Source organism: Mobula hypostoma, chromosome 12 (assembly GCF_963921235.1).
Source record: "Mobula hypostoma chromosome 12, sMobHyp1.1, whole genome shotgun sequence".
Taxonomy (NCBI): domain Eukaryota; kingdom Metazoa; phylum Chordata; class Chondrichthyes; order Myliobatiformes; family Myliobatidae; genus Mobula; species Mobula hypostoma.
This window is the reverse complement of record NC_086108.1, coordinates 20738824-20755923: the sequence shown is the minus strand read 5'-3', so window position 1 is coordinate 20755923 and position 17100 is coordinate 20738824. Positions and strand designations below refer to the sequence as shown.

The 17100-nt window shown below is 41.4% G+C and overlaps 2 protein-coding genes across 10 annotated transcripts in view; one reads left to right on the top strand and one right to left on the bottom strand.

Annotated features, from left to right (window-relative positions):
* The window catches only part of ralgps2 (Ral GEF with PH domain and SH3 binding motif 2), a 566060-nt gene that overhangs the window by 329197 nt on the left and 219763 nt on the right, over nt 1-17100 (top strand). The window lies entirely within an intron of this gene.
* Nucleotides 1-17100, bottom strand: part of angptl1a (angiopoietin-like 1a) — a 111864-nt gene that overhangs the window by 59174 nt on the left and 35590 nt on the right. The window lies entirely within an intron of this gene.

Below are 17100 nucleotides of genomic sequence, written 5' to 3'. Positions count from 1 at the left end.
TGCAGAATCCTGCGATTAAGGGAGGTGCAGTTCCCATACCAGGAATTTATGCAGCCAGTCAGGATGCTCTCAATTGTGCCCCTTTAGAAAGTTCTTAGGATTTGGAGGCCCATACCAAACTTCCTCAACCGTCTGAGGTGAAAGGGGGACTGTTGTGCCATTTTCACCACAGCTGGCTTGTACAGACCATGTGAGGTCCTTGGTGATGTGGATGCTGAGGAACTTATAGCTGTTTACCCTCTCAACTCTGGATCCATTGATGTCAATAGCGGTTAGCCCGTCTCCATTCCTCCTGTAATCCACAACCAGTTCCTTTGCTTTTGCAACATTGAGGGACAAGTTGTTTTCTTGACACCACTGTGTCAAAGAAATGACTTCTTCCTTGTAGGCTACCTCGTTATTGTTTGAGATAAGACCAATCAATGTAGTGTTGTCAGCAAATGTAGTGTCTGTGGGTGGCAACACAGTCATGGGCATACAGGGAGTAAAGGAGGGGACTTAGTACACAGCCCTGAGGGGCTACTGTGTTGAGAGTTAGAGGGATGGAGATTGAGGGAGCCCGCTCGTACCACCTGCTGGTAATTTGACAGGAAATCCAGGATCCAGCTGTACAAAGCAGGGTCAAGGCTGAGGTCTCTGAGCTTCCTGTCGAGCCTGGATGGAATTATAGTGTTGAATGCTGAACTGTAGTCCATGAACAGCATTCTCACATAAGCATCCTTCTTCTCCAGGTGTGTAAGGACAGTATGCAGAGCAGTGGCTCTTCCATTGTCTGTCAATCGGTTGTGTCAGTAGGTGAATTGTAGGGGGTCCAGTTCGGGTGGTAGAATGCTGCAGATGTAATCCTTGACCAGCTTCTCAAAGCATTTGCTTATTATATGAAGTGAGTGTGATAAGATGCCAGTTGTTCAGGGACGTTACCTTGGTCTTTTTTGGTACAGGGACAATGGTGGATCATTTGAAGCAGGAAGGCACTCTACACTGGGAGAGGGGAGATTAAAGATGTCACTGAACACATCTGCCAGTTGTGCTGCGCTCATCATGTGTACTCACCCTAGGATGCCGTACAGTCTCTCAGCATTGTGACTGTCCCCTCATTGGAAACATCTGCCTACCTCAGCCTCAGAGATGACCAGGTTGCAGATTATAGCAGTGACTTTCCTCGGAGGCTCAGAGTTGGCGGCATCGAACAAATTTCATGTCACATGCCGCTGATAATAAACCTGATTCTGAACCAAGCGTAAAAGTGATTGAGCTCGTCTGGGAGAGAGGCCATGATGTTGACGGCACCACTACATTTGGCTTTGAAGTCTGTGATGGTATGTAATCCTTGCCACCAGTCACGTGTGCTATTTGTTGTGAATCTTGATTCAATCTTGTCCCTGTATTGTTGTTTTGCAGCCTTGATAGCTTTGCGCACATTGTAGCTGCTTTTCTTGAGCTCCTGCTGATCACCGGCAATGTAAACTCTATATCACGCTGCTTGCACGGAACTTTTGATCCAGGGTTTCTGGTTCGGGAAGACCTTAACCAACTTCTGAAAGCACATGACTCCATCTCAGAGACATCCTCATCATGGAAGACATTCCAGTCAATGTCATCGAAGCAGTCCTGCAGCATGAAGGGCAATTGGTTGGAGAAACAGAGGGCAGTTTTAACTGTGGCCGTCTCTTATTTCAGCTTCTGTCTGTACTTCAGCAAAAGCATGATCAAAGAGTGATCGGATTTTCCAAAAGCTAGGCGAAGGAGATCTTTGTAAGCGTTGTGGAAGGGAGTGTAACAGTGGTCAAGTGTGTTACCTCCATGAGTGCTCACCTGGATGTGCTGACAAAACTTCAGAGAGACTTTTGTCAGTGATGCTTGATTAAAGTCACCAGCGACGATGAAGGCAGCTTGTGTGTGTGCAGTCTCCAGCGTATTGATTGTCTTGTATAGTTTCTTGATAGCCAAGTCAGTGTCAGCCTGCGGCAGAATGTACACCACTGTGATGATAACAGCCATAAACTCCCTGGACAGCCAGTAGGGTCTGCACAGCAGCACCAGGTATTCCAGATCTGGGGATCAAAAGGATTTGAGGGCATGCACATTCTGGGGGTCGCATCAAGCATTGTTGACCATGAAGCATACCCCTCCTCCTTTACTGTTCCCAGAGAGGTTTTTTTGACCTGTCCGCCCGGAACAGGGCTCAATAGCGTGGTCTGGTATCTTCTCCGTCAGCCAGGTCTCCACAAACTGTTACATTCCTTTGTTTTACCACTAGTAGGAGATTCTGGCTCTCAGTTTGCACAACTACTTGAATAGAAAATGCCAAGAAAATTGTAGAAATTAGTAGTATACTGTAGATTTGGAATGGAGCTTGCAACACGGCCATTGTACACGGCGCTATCTTAGATTTTAAGAGCCTCTTAAATAGGTACATAGAACTTAGAAAAATAGAGGCCTATGAGCTAGGGAAATTCTAGGCAGCCTCTAGAGTAGGTTGGCACAAAATTGTGGGCCAAAGGGCCTGTAATGTTCCGTAAATTTCAATGTTCTATATCAGCGGTCCCCAACCACCAGACCGCAGAGCATGCGCTACCAGGCCGTGAGGAAACGATATGATTTGGCGATATGAGTCAGCCGCACCTTTCCTCATTCCCTGTCATGCCCACTGTTGAGCTTGAACACACGCGAGGTCATTACCCGCGCATCGTCCATGTCAGCGCGGGAAAGAGATCAATTCCTCGAGCTTGCAAATGATGGCGGGCTGAAAAGTATGTTTGACATAACATCTCTGACGGCATTCCGGATCAAGATGGCCATGAAAACACTGAAAACGTTGCTTCCATTTCCAACATATCTCTGCAATGAATGCAACGAAAACTAAATTGCAGAATAGACTGGACATAAGGAACCCCTTCGAGTATCGCTGTCTCCCATCACCCCTCGATAGGACCGTCTTTTTGCAGGGAAACAAGCCCAAGGCTCCCATTGATTCAGCGATATTGATGTGTTGCAATGATTTTATATGTTCATACGGGGAAAATATGTGCTGTGCATTTAATATCAAGACGTTACTTAATATTATGATGCTATTGACTTACTTATATAACCATATAACAATTACAGCACGGAAGCAGGCCATCTTGGCCCTTCTAGTCCGTGCCGAACACTACTCTCACCTAGTCCCAGCGACCTGCACGCAGCCCATAAGCCTCCATTCCTTTCCTGTCCATATATCTATCCAATTTTTCTTTAAATGATAATATCAAACCTGGTTCTGCCACTTCCACTGGAAGTTCGTTCAACACTTACTTCAAGCTCCCCGTCCTCCCCAATAATTGACTTATCACTATATTCATGCGAGGAAAATGTGCGCTGTGTGTTTAGTCATAGTCATACTTTATTAATCCCGGGGGGAACTGGTTTTTGTTACAGTTGCTCCATAAATAATAAATAGTAATAGTACCATAAATAGTAATATCTAAATTATGCCAGTAAATTATGAAATAAGTCCGGAACCAACCTATTGGCTCAGGATGTCTGACTCTCCAAGGGAGGAGTTGTAAAGTTTGATGGCCGCAGGCAGGAATGACTTCCTATTATGCTCAGTGCTGCATCTCGGTGGAATGAGTCTCTGGCTGAATGTACTTCTGTGCCCATCCAGTACATTATGTAGTGGATGGGAGACATTGACCAAGATGGCATGCAACTTAAACAGCATCCTCTTTTCAGACACCACCGTCAGAAAGTCCAGTTCCATCCCCACAACATCACTGGCCTTACGAATGAGTTTGTTGATTCTGTTGGTGTCTGCCACCCTCAGCCTGCTGCCCCAGCACACAACAGCAAACATGATAGTACTGGCCACCACAGACTCGTAGAACATCCTCAGCATCGGTCGGCAGATGTTAAAGGACCTCAGTCTAATATTAAATATTTAATATTAAATTCGTTAGATAAACTCTTTTAGAAATGACATTGAGTGTGTTAGCCACCTACCACCTATATTTCGGTCGTAATTAACACCCCCCCCCACCCCCCGAACAGAATGGACAAAACCGATTTGCAGAGAGGGGGGAAGAAAAAAAAAAAGAAAAACGGCAGGTACACACATGCGCACTGGTGCCTGTGCAAGGCTTCACGGTAATTGTAGTCTTTCTCTGGGTGAACACAACGTATTTGACTGCTACTCTTGTGCGTTGGCAACCCTACCCCCCACCAGGTCGGCCAGTCCGCAAGAATATTGTCAATATTAAACCGGTCTGCAGTGCAAAAAAAGATGGGGACCCCTGTTCTATATGCTATTAGTTAGACCACGGCAATAGTTTGTACTTTGTAACTTTCTGCAACAGTGAACTGGTAAGTTTTAAGGGAATTTGGGACCAAAGGGAATAGTGAGTTTAACAGGCAGCCTCTTCAACAAGTGAGGACTGAGAAAGAAACAGATGTATGGTGGTATAAGAAAGAGAAAATTAGAATCATAATGGTACATTGGTAATTTGCATTTGTTCTCATCCCTTAATACAGCAGAAAGGTACTTGCAATGCAAGACTTGGATAGGTTGGGTGAGTGGGCAAACTCATGGCAGATGCAATTTAATGTGGATAAATGTGAAGTTATCCACTTTGGTGGCAAAAATAGGAAAACAGATTATTATCTGAATGGTGGCCGATTAGGAAAAGGGGAGGTGCAACGAGACCTGGGTGTCATTATACACCAGTCATTGAAAGTGGGCATGCAGGTACAGCAGGCGGTGAAAAAGGCGAACGGTATGCTGGCATTTATAGCGAGAGGATTCGAGTACAGGAGCAGGGAGGTACTACTGCAGTTGTACAAGGCCTTGGTGAGACCACACCTGGAGTATTGTGTGCAGTTTTGGTCCCCTAATCTGAGGAAAGACATCTTTGCCATAGAGGGAGTACAAAGAAGGTTCACCAGATTGATTCCTGGGATGGCAGGTCTTTCATATGAAGAAAGACTGGATGAACTGGGCTTGTACTCGTTGGAATTTAGAAGATTGAGGGGGGATCTGATTGAAACGTATAAGATCCTAAAGGGATTGGACAGGCTAGATGCGGGAAGATTGTTCCCGATGTTGGGGAGGTCTAGAACGAGGGGTCACAGTTTGAGGATAGAGGGGAAGCCTTTTAGGACCGAGGTTAGGAAAAACTTCTTCACACAGAGAGTGGTGAATCTGTGGAATTCTCTGCCACAGCAAACTGTTGAGGCCAGTTCATTAGCTATGTTTAAAAGGAAGTTAGATATGGCCCTTGTGGCTACAGGGGTCAGGGGGTATGGAGGGAAGGCTGGGTTCTGAGTTGGATGATCAGCCATGATCATAATAAATGGCGGTGCAGGCTCGAAGGGCCAAATGGCCTACTCCTGCACCTATTTTCTATGTTTCTATGTTTCTATATTGTTCTGAATGTAGATTAAGATTTGGTAGATTTTAGTTTATCGTGCACTATGAGTTCTTTAGTATAATTGCTTTGAGCTAAATGCTATAATATAGTTTTATAGGGATTTGTTCTCTTCTCATTTAGAGAATGCAGCCAAGGATTTACTAGATGGCATTATTGCCCTGTGCGTAAAGACAGAGTACACTGGGACTGTATTCTTTAGAGTTTTAAATGAATGAGTGGTGGAAGGAATGATTAAAATCTTAAAGGTCTTGGCAGCCTATATGCTGGGAGTTTACTTTCTTGACCAAAGAGTCTTGTGTCCAATGGGCACAATTTAAGAATAAATGATTGGCTGTTTAAAAAAAAGGATACAATTCTTCATTTGGGGTTGTGGATGTTTGGAATTCTCTATCTTGGACAGCTGTAGAAGCTCAATCATTATGTTCATTCAAAGTGGCGATTGATAATTCTAGATATGGGAATTGAGAGATATGGAGTAGTAGTGGAAAATGGCACTAAGCTGGAAGAACAACCATAAATTTCATGGAAAAGCACAGCAAACACAAAAACCCATTTGACTTTCTACTGTTCCTATTTCTTACATTTGTTAATTCAAGGCATGACTAAATTTGGTGTTCTCCAAAAGTTTGCTGAATTTCAAATCTTTGAACCGCCAGGAATTTAACTTCTACAAAATGGTGTGCCTCTTCTCATACTTGTGTTTTGTATCACTTATCCGTTGTTCATTGACTTACACTGGATTGCAGTCCACCAAGACCTAGATTTTAAAATGATCATTCCTGTTTACAGTTTCCTTCTTGACTTTATTGCCTTTCATCAGTTACACCTATCTTTCTGGTTTCTGGTCTATCTTTCCCCCTCTTTGGCAGCAGTGCCTTCAACTGCCTGGACCCAAAGCCCTAGTTATCTTTCTCCCTTTATCTTTCCTTAAGATGCTTATTTAAACATTATTTGATCTTGCTTTCAGCCACCAATAACAATGGACTGCAGCAAACAGGATTGAGCTTGCCTATTGCAGCTCTTGCCAACCTCACTGTCTTGGTGCGATGGGCTGATGCCCTATCACTTGAAAGCATTTGGTGAGGCATGTCAAGGCATCTGAAGATGTACTGCTGACATCCTAACCCTAGAATGTCCTGGCAGCATTTGCTGGTGTGGGAGCTTCATCGCCTTTCAGTGCTGGGAGAAAAATGAAGGGAGAAAGTTTGAAACAGATTAATGATAATTTAAAAAATATATTCACGCCATGTGCCATCTTAAATAGTGAATGCTTAAATCAACTTTTTAAAAAGTTTCTGCATTCTGATGCATGCATTTAGTCAGTAGCTATTAGTTTTTATTTGAAGTAGAAGTTAAGTTTTTCAGTAACATAGATCTTTAGTTCTTATTGAGATCATTCACCTTCAAATATAGAAACTGGAGTACAACAATGATGCCGCTACTCCATGATTCAGGAATGCAAGCATGATTGTACCATATAGTAACATGTAAAAGAAATGGTTAGTTTTTTAGACAACAGTTGATTTTCTCATGGAAGGTATTTGGTGTTATTTTGCACTTTTGGTGTTGAATTTTACAACCAAGTATATTTTCACACATTTCAGGATGGATATGTATCAACTTAATTTAAACTGACGTGAGAATCTGCTATCTTCATCCAAATTTGTAAAGCAAAGAAACCAGTGTTTGCACTAGTATGGATTACTGTAATCACGTGAACATGCCCTTGTTACTCGGAGCCAGTTTGATTTTCCCAAACTATAGATTACAATATACACATTAGTGTGAAATTTGGTCTCTAAAAACTGGGTCGATGCTGACTGGGAAATGCGCCTCTGATTAGAGTGCAGTTGATGGGACTAGAGTATTATCTCCTTTCTTCTGTGGCCACCATGCCCAGATATTATGAAATTGTGATGTACAGTCATGAATTGTCCATGTGCACAACTTGGATGTAAAAGCAATAGAACAAATAGATCAAACCTCTCCACAGAAGCAAAACCACAATACTCGTTATGTAAAGCGTGAGTATATTTCAGTCTGCAGACTTGGAGATAGGAGTAAATCTTACCTCACAATGTAATTATTCACTGCTATTACTGGTCCTTATACAAAATTTGTGTTGCTGTTGGCCCTTTAGTCTAAGGGACTCACCTTATTTCACAATGAAATAAGTTGTCCCCATAGGGCACTGTACTTCTCACATGATTTTACCAATCAGAGCACCCAACATAGATTAAATCCCATGTCAGGAACTAAACAGTAAATCAATTGTTGCAATCTGTGGAACACAGAGATTCCTCACTGTGTAAAACAAAGAAAAAAATTAACACTGTAACATTGTATCTTATGGATTTTGGGCTGCTGACCAGGAAAATCACCATGAAATATCCCTATTATGCAACATTTTTTAAAAATTGCTTACATTTGTTATTTTAATTCATTATTCAAGTAAATTAAAATGATGCACGCAATGTAATCTGAAAAGTTTTCTATCTTGTCCAGGCATACTTAGGAAAGGCAGATGCTGCATGGCAAGACAGGTTTTAGAAAGGCTATAAAAAGCATCACACTCACACCATTCTATGCAGTATGTTTACATGTTTATGATCACATATATACACATGCTCTACACATAAAATATTGTGTGTACTCATAATAATGTAATTGTGTTTTCAGGAGTGTTTGTGATAGGAAAATGCCGCGATACTTTCTGTTATATTTGTGATGAGTAGACGCTTAAATCTCTAAGACAGATTGTGACTCCTCTTATAAAGGAAAGCCTATAAGCTCTACTTTGGCTGTAAAATTGGTGTCCAATACAAATCCTGGATTCCTCACATTTGTTTTACAACATATGCTGTCAATCTGTAATGGTTTCTCTGTAGCAGCAATGTTTGGGTTATGACTAGAGATAACAGGGCTTTGGAATGTGGGACTATCCAATGAGAGGGATGTTGAAGGTGACAGTAACTCAAATAACCACATGTTCTGTCAGTGGCGTGCAGAAGAGCATCTCTGCACACAAAACTTGAATTAAATGGGCTACAGCAGCCAAAGACCATGAACATACACTCAGTAGCTTGCTTATTGTGTATAGGAGGTGCCTAATAAAGTGGCTTGGCTCTTCACTTGTCTTCACTGCAAAATTATGAAAATGATGGCCTTTCTGAAATTTGCCTTTTTTCTACTTTAATAAGTAATGCAGATATTTTTCACTCTTGAGGAATTATTATGTTGGAATATATTAGTTGCCATGGAAAAAGTTACTCTGCTCAGGATTGAACGTTCTTAGCAGTTCTTCATTCTTTATTATCATGGGTCACCACTTTTAAGAATGTAATTGAAGTGAACATTGAGATTTCTATTGGCGTCTTTTCATAATGAATGCTTGTGATCTCTTTGTTGTGACCTAAATGTAATTTTTTGGTTTTTCTATTGATAAAAACCCATGCAGGTTGATGAATTGCTGCAGTGAATGTTTTGTTCCTGACTCCCATTTACCTTTTCACCACTTACAAGTGATGAAATATGCTCTCCACTTGGTTGGAAGAGTGCAGCTCCACTAACTCTCAAGAACCTTGACAACATCGAAGGCATAATGATGGTCAATCAGCACCCTAATTAATCAATCCTTGTATCACACCCACAGGCTGCAGTGTAGGCCATCTCCAAACTGGACTGCAGTTGCTCACCTTAACTGCTCTAACAGGACTTCCCAAATCAATGATGTCCGATGCATCACTGTCTAGAATCAGAATCAGGTATATTGTCACCAGCATGTGCCATGAAACTTGTCAACTTAGCAGCAGCAGTGCAGTGCAATACATAATACAGAAGAAATTACAGAGGGAGGTACAGTGTAACTTCTTAATCAGGATTGTGGGAATGATGGTATTAAATGCTGAGCTATAGTCAATGAACAGCATCCTGGCATAAGTGTTTGTATTGTCCAGGTGGTCTAAGGCCATATGAAGAGCCATTGAGACTGCATCTGCCGTTGACCTGTTGTGGCAATAGGCAAATTACAATGGGTCCAGGTCCTTGCTGAGGCAGGAGTTTAGTCTAGTCATGACCAACCTCTCAAAGCATTCCATCACTGTAGATGTAAGTGCTACCGAGCGATAGTCATTAAGGCAGCTCACATTATTCTTCTTAGGTACTGGTATAATTGTTGCCTTTTTGAAGCAAGTGGGAACTTCCACCTGTAGCAGTGAGAAATTGAAAATATCCTTGAATACTTCTGCCAGTTGGTTGGCACAGAGCCTCATCAGGGACTCCACTGGGACCTTCTGCCTTGCGAGGATTCAGCTCTTTGAAGACAGCCTAACATCGGCCTCTGAGACAGAGATCATAGGGATATCAGGTGCAGCAGGGATCTTCAGAGCTGTAGTTATATAGTCTCTCTTTCAAAGTGGGAATAGAAGGCGTTGAGTTCATCTGGTAGTGAAGCTTCGCTGATATTCACGTTATTGGGTTTCGCTTTGTAGGAAGTAATGTCTTGCAAACCCTGACAGAGTTGTCATACATCCGATGTCGCCTCCAACCTCGTTCGAAATTGTCTCTTCACCCTTGAAATAGCCCTCTGCAAATCGTACCTGGTTTTCTGGTACCGACCTGGGTCGCTAGACTTCACAGATCCAGCCTTCAATAGATGACGTACCTCCTGGTTCATCTACAGCTTTTGGTTCGGGAATGTGCAGTAAGTCTTTGTAGGCACACACTCATTTACACAGGTTTTAATGAAGTTGGTAACAACTGCAGCATACTCATCCAGATTCGAAGATGAATCCCTGACTATAGTCCAGTCCACTGATTCAAAGCAGTCCCGTAGGCGTTCCTGTGCTTCCTTTGTCCATAACTTCTTGGTCCTCACTAATGGTGCTGCAGTCTTCAGTCTCTGCATATACTCAGGGAGTAGAAGTACAGCCTGGTGATTAGACTTCCTGAAGTGAGGATGTGGAATAGCACGGCAGGCATTCTCGATGGTGGTGTAACAGTGGTCCAGTGCGTTGTTTCCTCTGGTGTTGCAAGTTATCTGTTGAAGGTAGTTGCTTAGTGATTTTTTCCAGACTGGCCTGGTTAAAATCCCCCAAAACGATAGTGAGGGCATTAGGGTGCACTGTTTCTTGTATATTGATCGCATTGCTCAGCTCATCTAAAGCCTGACTGACATTGGCCTGAGGTGGAATGTATACCGCTACCAAAATGATCCCGGAAATCTCCCGCAGTAGGTAAAAAGGACGGCATTTAACTGCTAGAAATTCCAGATCTGGTGAGCAGAATTGGGACAGCACTAATATATTTGTGCACCAAAAAGAGTTGATCATAAGGCACACTCCTCCACCTCTGCTTTTGAGAGACTATAGATCTATCCTGATGGTGTACAGGTATCCCCCGCTTTTCAAAAGATCGCTTTACGCCACTTCGCTTTTACGAAAGGCCTACATTAGTACCTATTTTCGCTAACTGAAAGAAATCCGAAGAGGATTTTCGCTTTTACGAAAAAAGGCAAAAAGCGAAAATAGCATTCAGCGTTTGTTTTGCAGCAGGCCATTTATAGAGGTAGTGTGCTGCCAAGCTCCTACCCCGAGAACGACACTCAGCATCTCAGCATCAAGCCGCCATAGCTTTGAACTGTGTCTGTGAGCATCTGTGCTTTATCTCTATTTATTTTGTGCATCCGTTAACAAGATGTGTCCTAAGGTATCAGAAAAGCCTAAGAGAGCTCATAAGGGTGTTACGCTTAGCGTAAAACTAGACATAATTAAGCATTTCGATCGTGGTGAACGAAGCAAGGACAAAGTGAATTTGGCTTGTGGAAGCTGACAAAGATGATGTTGAAGAGGTTTTGGCATCCCATGACCAAGAACTGATAGATGAAGAGCTGATGCAATTGGAAGAGGAAAGGATAACAATCGAAACCGAATGCAGTAGCGAAATGAATGTGAAGCAACTGTGTGAGATTTTCGCTGCAATGATAAAGTACGACTTTAATTTTGAAAGGGTACGTAGGTTTAGGGGATATTTGCAGGATGGTTTGAGGCCTTACAAACAACTGTATGATAGAAAAGAGCGCGACGCTCAGCAGTCAAGCAAGGCTTCCACATCAGCCACAGCAGATGATGAACCTCGACCTTCAACATCGAGGCGGGCAGTCATAGGAGAAGATGAGCTGCCTGCCCTGATCGATGACGAGATGACACCCCCGTGTCCCACCGCCCCAATCCCCAGGCCCCGGACAGATACTGTACCGATTCACGGAGAATGCAACAGTAGCCGGGAGGCACACAGCACATCTTTAAGAAAAAAGCCAAAATAAACCATCTAATTAATTAGGTGCCGCCAACAATTACGTGTATTGTGCTGTAGGTTTTCTATGTTTCTGTGCTTCTATCCCAAGAAATAGGTACTGTATATTAAAAGTAGTTTAGTTCTAATGTTCATAGGAATTATTAAATTTTACAGAAAGAGATAATTTTACCCATTGTGTTCTATGATGTTTGAAACAAGGGCCGTTTTGCTAATCACTTCAGGCCAATTGCTTTGTATATTCTTTGCACTGTTGAGTTCGTTTCCCCAGAATGCAGTGACAGATTTTGATTAAAGACAAAGAGTTTTGGTATTTATCAAGGTTGTGAAATGATTTAAATGAGTTTGAATGTTTCTAACACAAAAGCTTTTACAATTAATGTAAACAATGAAAATAAATAGTGTGCTAAACAAAATATTTTTAAAGCACATTGTGGAGGCACTCCTTTGGTCAGAGTCAACCATGGAAATAGTGTCCTAGCTGTCTACATGATATGCAAGACTACTCAAGCCAGGGCAGTACAATATGGAGACCAAGCTGTTGCCCATGCAGCAGGTTCCCCTCTCCATACAGCTGATGAATCCACAGGAATTGCAGAGTCTGATGCAGTTTGCCACCAGTGGTGTTGCAGTAGTTACCAGTCAGCATAAAATTCAATATAGGACTGCCTTAAGGACTTCTGCTCTGGATTTTTCCATCCCCATGACTGGATATAGCCGAAAGGCAGCAGAGGTCTGAAATCAAGCGTTTTCCTTCTCTTATATGAGCTGCCAACCATGGCTGAAAAGCCCCATTTGCCCAAAGCAATTTGTTTGAAGGCACCAGTAACCTGGTTTTACCCTTTCTCCTGTCAGTAGAAATGGTTCTGGTGGGCTAAGCCTCACATAAGTCCAGCTTCTGGCCTTTGATTGTCATAGGCTATTTGAGATGCGTGACAATGGGAGCATTTAATAGGTAGTTGGGAGCTTAACCCTACTGCTTCCCCCGGCTATGACAATTGTAGGAAATGTAATGCACAGTAAATATTTACCAATCACTAATAATTGAAAATCTAATTGAAATGAATGGAATATTTCATCCTATTGGAGGTCTGAACCTATATAGGATTTGAGAGAAGAATTCCCCAACCTAATCCAAAAGAATTCTAGTAAAACTAGTATTTTCTCCTGGACCCTACTTGTAAGAGTTCATGAACAATCTTAGTGATCCATGCATGTTAGCTGTCACTGGCTAAATTCTGGACTTTGTGTTCCACTTACATCTGAGGCTTTTGTGGGAGTGACTTAGTACTGGTAGCTTTGTTGGAACTGCTGGCCACACCCTGGAGGATAATCATCTCATACTGGTTCAGGCTGGATTTCCTTTTTTCTCCTCATCTGACGATTTATTTGATATTTCACTGCATAAACAACTCCCCCCCCCCCGTCAACTAGACATTTTTAGCATTTTCAGACTTTTCAATGCAGTTTCCTATATTTAAGTTTTAATCACTGATACTGTGAACTGCAACAAACACGAGTCTAGCACTGATCCTTGTGGAATGGATCAAATGAGCAAACTGTTGTGCGAAACCATGTCAAAAACCTTGCCAGGGTTATGGCGATTACATCAAACACATCACCCTTATTGACCTTTATTGCTTCTTTTCCAAAATAAATTTCAATGAAGTGGGATCTTCCATGAATTAATTTGTACTGAAAGTCATTGATTAATTGTGCTTTTCCAAACAATAATTTATAGTCCCTTGATATTTATCACTGATGCAAAGCTAGTTGGCCTGTTATTGCTGACTGAATTCTTTCATAACAAAATTAATTCAACAATTCTAGAATCCTCGAACACTCAGTGTGTGACTTGAGATAGCTGGAAAATGATTACAGGTTTCCCCCGCCATACGAAGGTAGAGCCTTCCTATGAAACGGTTCGTAAACTGGAATGTCGTAAAGTGAAGAAGCAATTACCATTTATTTATATGGGGAAAAACTTGTGAGCGTTCGGAGACCCAAAAAATAACCTACCAAATAACACATGAAACCTAAAATAACAGTAACATATAGTAAAAGCAGGGATAATATGATAAATACACAGCCTATATAAAGTAGAAATACTTTTCTACAATCATTGCCGCACTGTTCTCGATAGCGAAAATCTCATGCAAGCGCTCTCGGCAGAAACACTCTCTCCAGTAACCTTTAAGCTATGAGGCTGCCAAATCTACCAAATAACATGTAAAAATACACAGCCTATAAAAGTAGAAATAATGTATGTACAGTGTAGTATCACTTACCGGTATTGGGAAGACAGCGCCGAGCATACTAATGATGGTGTGTTAGGCTGAGTCGTTGGAGGTTGGGGTGGTGCAGTGGACCCTAACCTCCAGGCCGCCAACCGATACCCATCCGCGAAGCATGCAGCGGTAGCCGGGACGCACCCAGCACGTCTTTAAGAAAAAAGCCGAAATAAACAAGCTAATTAATCAGGTGCCGCCGAGCACGTAAATGTTGGCCCAGATCAGAGGTGATGCAGTCGGCAGTCGCCTCTGATCTGGGCCGACATTTACGTGCCGGGTGGCACCTAATTAATTAGCTTGTTTATTTCAGCTTTTTTCTTAAAGACGTGCTGAGTGCGTCCCGGCTACCGCTGCATGCTTCACGGATGGGTATCGGTTGGTGGCCTGGAGGTTGGGGTGGTGGGAAACTGGGGTGTCATCTCATCGTCGTCTGTTTCCATCAGGGCAGGCAGGTTATCTTCTTCTATGTCTGCCTGCCTCGTTGTCAAAGGTCGAGGTTCATTGTCTGCTGTGGCCGATGTAGAAGGCTTGAAAAATGACAGTATGCTTGACTGCTTAGCCTCGCGCATTTTTCTATCATACAGTTCTTTGTAAGCACTCAAACCATCTTGCAAATATGCCCTAAAGCTACGTACCCTTTCAAAATTAAAGTTGCAATCATTGCAGCGAAAATCTCACGCAGTTGCTTCCTGTTCAGTTCCTGGACGACTTCACAGTTCGCTACTGCATTCAGTTTCGATTGTTATCCTTTCCTCTTCGAATTGCATCAGCTCTTCATCTATCAGTTCTTGGTCATGGGATGCCAAAACCTCTTCAACATCATCTTCATCAGCTTCCACAAGCCAAACTCACTTTGTCTTTGCTTCGTTCACCACGATTGAAACACTTAATTATGTATAGTTTTACGCTAAGTGTAACACCCTTACGAGCTCTTTTAGGCTTTTTGGATACCTTAGAACTCTTCTTGCTAACGGATGCTCAGAATAAATCAACAAAATGCAGAGATGCTCACAGGCACGTGTTTCAGCAATGGCGGGTGGAATGCAGTTCCGGGGGAGGAGCCTGGCTGCTCGGGGTGCACGCTGCCTTTTTTGGTAGCAGTGAAAACACCTTCTGTTAGTGAAAACAGGTAACTAATGTAGGTCTTTCATAACAGCGAGGTTTTGTAAAACGAATGTTCAAAAAGCGGGGGACACCTGTACAGCCTTTTTTCCCCATCTTGTTGGATAAGCAAATTGTTTGACCATAATTGAACAAAATTAATTGCTTAATGTCAACTCATTGTTTACAGTATAACTAATTTTCAAATCAAACTTTTCTTCTTCCAGTCTTGGAGATTGCAGCATTTGGCATTTTAAACCAGTGCAAATTTATTGAAGCACTTGGCTTATGCAAACACACTTAATACTTTCCTTGAAATGCTAAAAAAATATAAAGAAAACAAAATGTTGTAATATTTGGCAGTGAAATAATTCACAAAATGTGGATGTAATTTCTAAATTCTTTTAAAAAGTATGTGAAGATGCAGTTCTTTCACTTGTGGTTGAAGAAATTAATGATTTCAATCTCCCCACCTAGCATTATTGACTGAATTTATTAAGAAGGTCCAGGGGAAATCAACAGGGCCAGTTATGGAAAGTAACCTTGGTGCTAGTATTTGATTGGTGGCAAACTTCTCATCTGTGTTTTTCCACTATTATGTTTTAGAATATGCCTATCACATAGATTTACTTTGGAAGAATGCACTGACGGCTTCTGTAACTGATGGCAGCCCTGTCACCTCATCATTCCTTGGATAAATCTGGAAATAACACATTTGTGGGGAAAAATGTACAATGAGTAATAGTTTTCTGTATTCTGTCATGAATGAGAATACGAATTGGTCTGGCATTTTTACTGCAGGCTATTTCGGCCAACATTTTTACCCTCGTGCAAAATAGAAATCTCAACGCCTTTAGAAATAAGTACGTACTAACTGCTCTGTCTTTATTCCAGTTGCACAGCAACAAAGGCTATGTGCAAGGGAGCATAAAAATCTGAATTGCTGTCGGTCACCTTCTAGTATTGTGAATTTAAATTAAATGTGGAGTTTCAATCCTTGTTAACTAGTTTTGGAAATTTTAGAAAAAAAATTACCTTCATGTTTTCCTCAATTTCTTCTCTTGTTCCCTCATTTTTTTAAACTTTCTGTAATATAATTTATGAGGCATTTATACAGTCTAATTTATACTCTGCTTCATTAAAGAGCTTTCAATCTGATTGGTTGAACAGCTGTCCCACTCGTTCCTTTTGTGTTGGATAATACTCTTGAGCTAGAGGTCTACTCAAAAACCCATAATGACTCAGGCGCTATTATCTGTATAGTGATCAATATTACATTTCTGCTGATAGCTTTTAATTTTTTTCATTAAAGCATTTGCTGTTTCCTGCTGCTTTGATCTTAAACTTCTGTTTGCCAAACTGGAAAACCAAGGGAGATAGTAAAATAGCAAAATAGTTTTTTGAAATCACTTTCTTAGTTATCGAAATTTGCATTGAGTTGAGCATACATTACTTAAACCTTACTGATGAGATTAATGTCTATAAGAAAGCACAAATGTAAAGTAGATATATATGGCCCTATTACCCTAAATATAAACTTACCTGCTACACACCAGACAAATTATTTATCCATTTGCAAGGGTTTCTTTCTTTTTACCTGTTTATTTATCATCAGTACTTAAGATTAACTATTAACAGTAACATCTGCCTTTAATGCCGAGAGATTATCTGGGTTTATTAAAAATCAGATTCCCCTGGTCTTCAAAAAATATATTGTCATATATTTTCACATTTAAGTGCTATTTAAAGATTTTTCAGCTTCAGTAAGAAATAATCTTATTTTCTAAATGAGAACATCATGCAAAGCGTTGCAGTTGCTTTTAATTAATTGTGTGGATCAGTTTGAAAAGAGAAGAGGTTATAATGGCATGAATTAAGTGAAGGAGTTGGAAATTAATTTGTATTAAGTAAATCCAACAGTGTGGTATGCAGTATTTGTAATCTCTGCTCTGGATATTGTGAATTAAATAGAATTTTAGTACAGAGCTGTA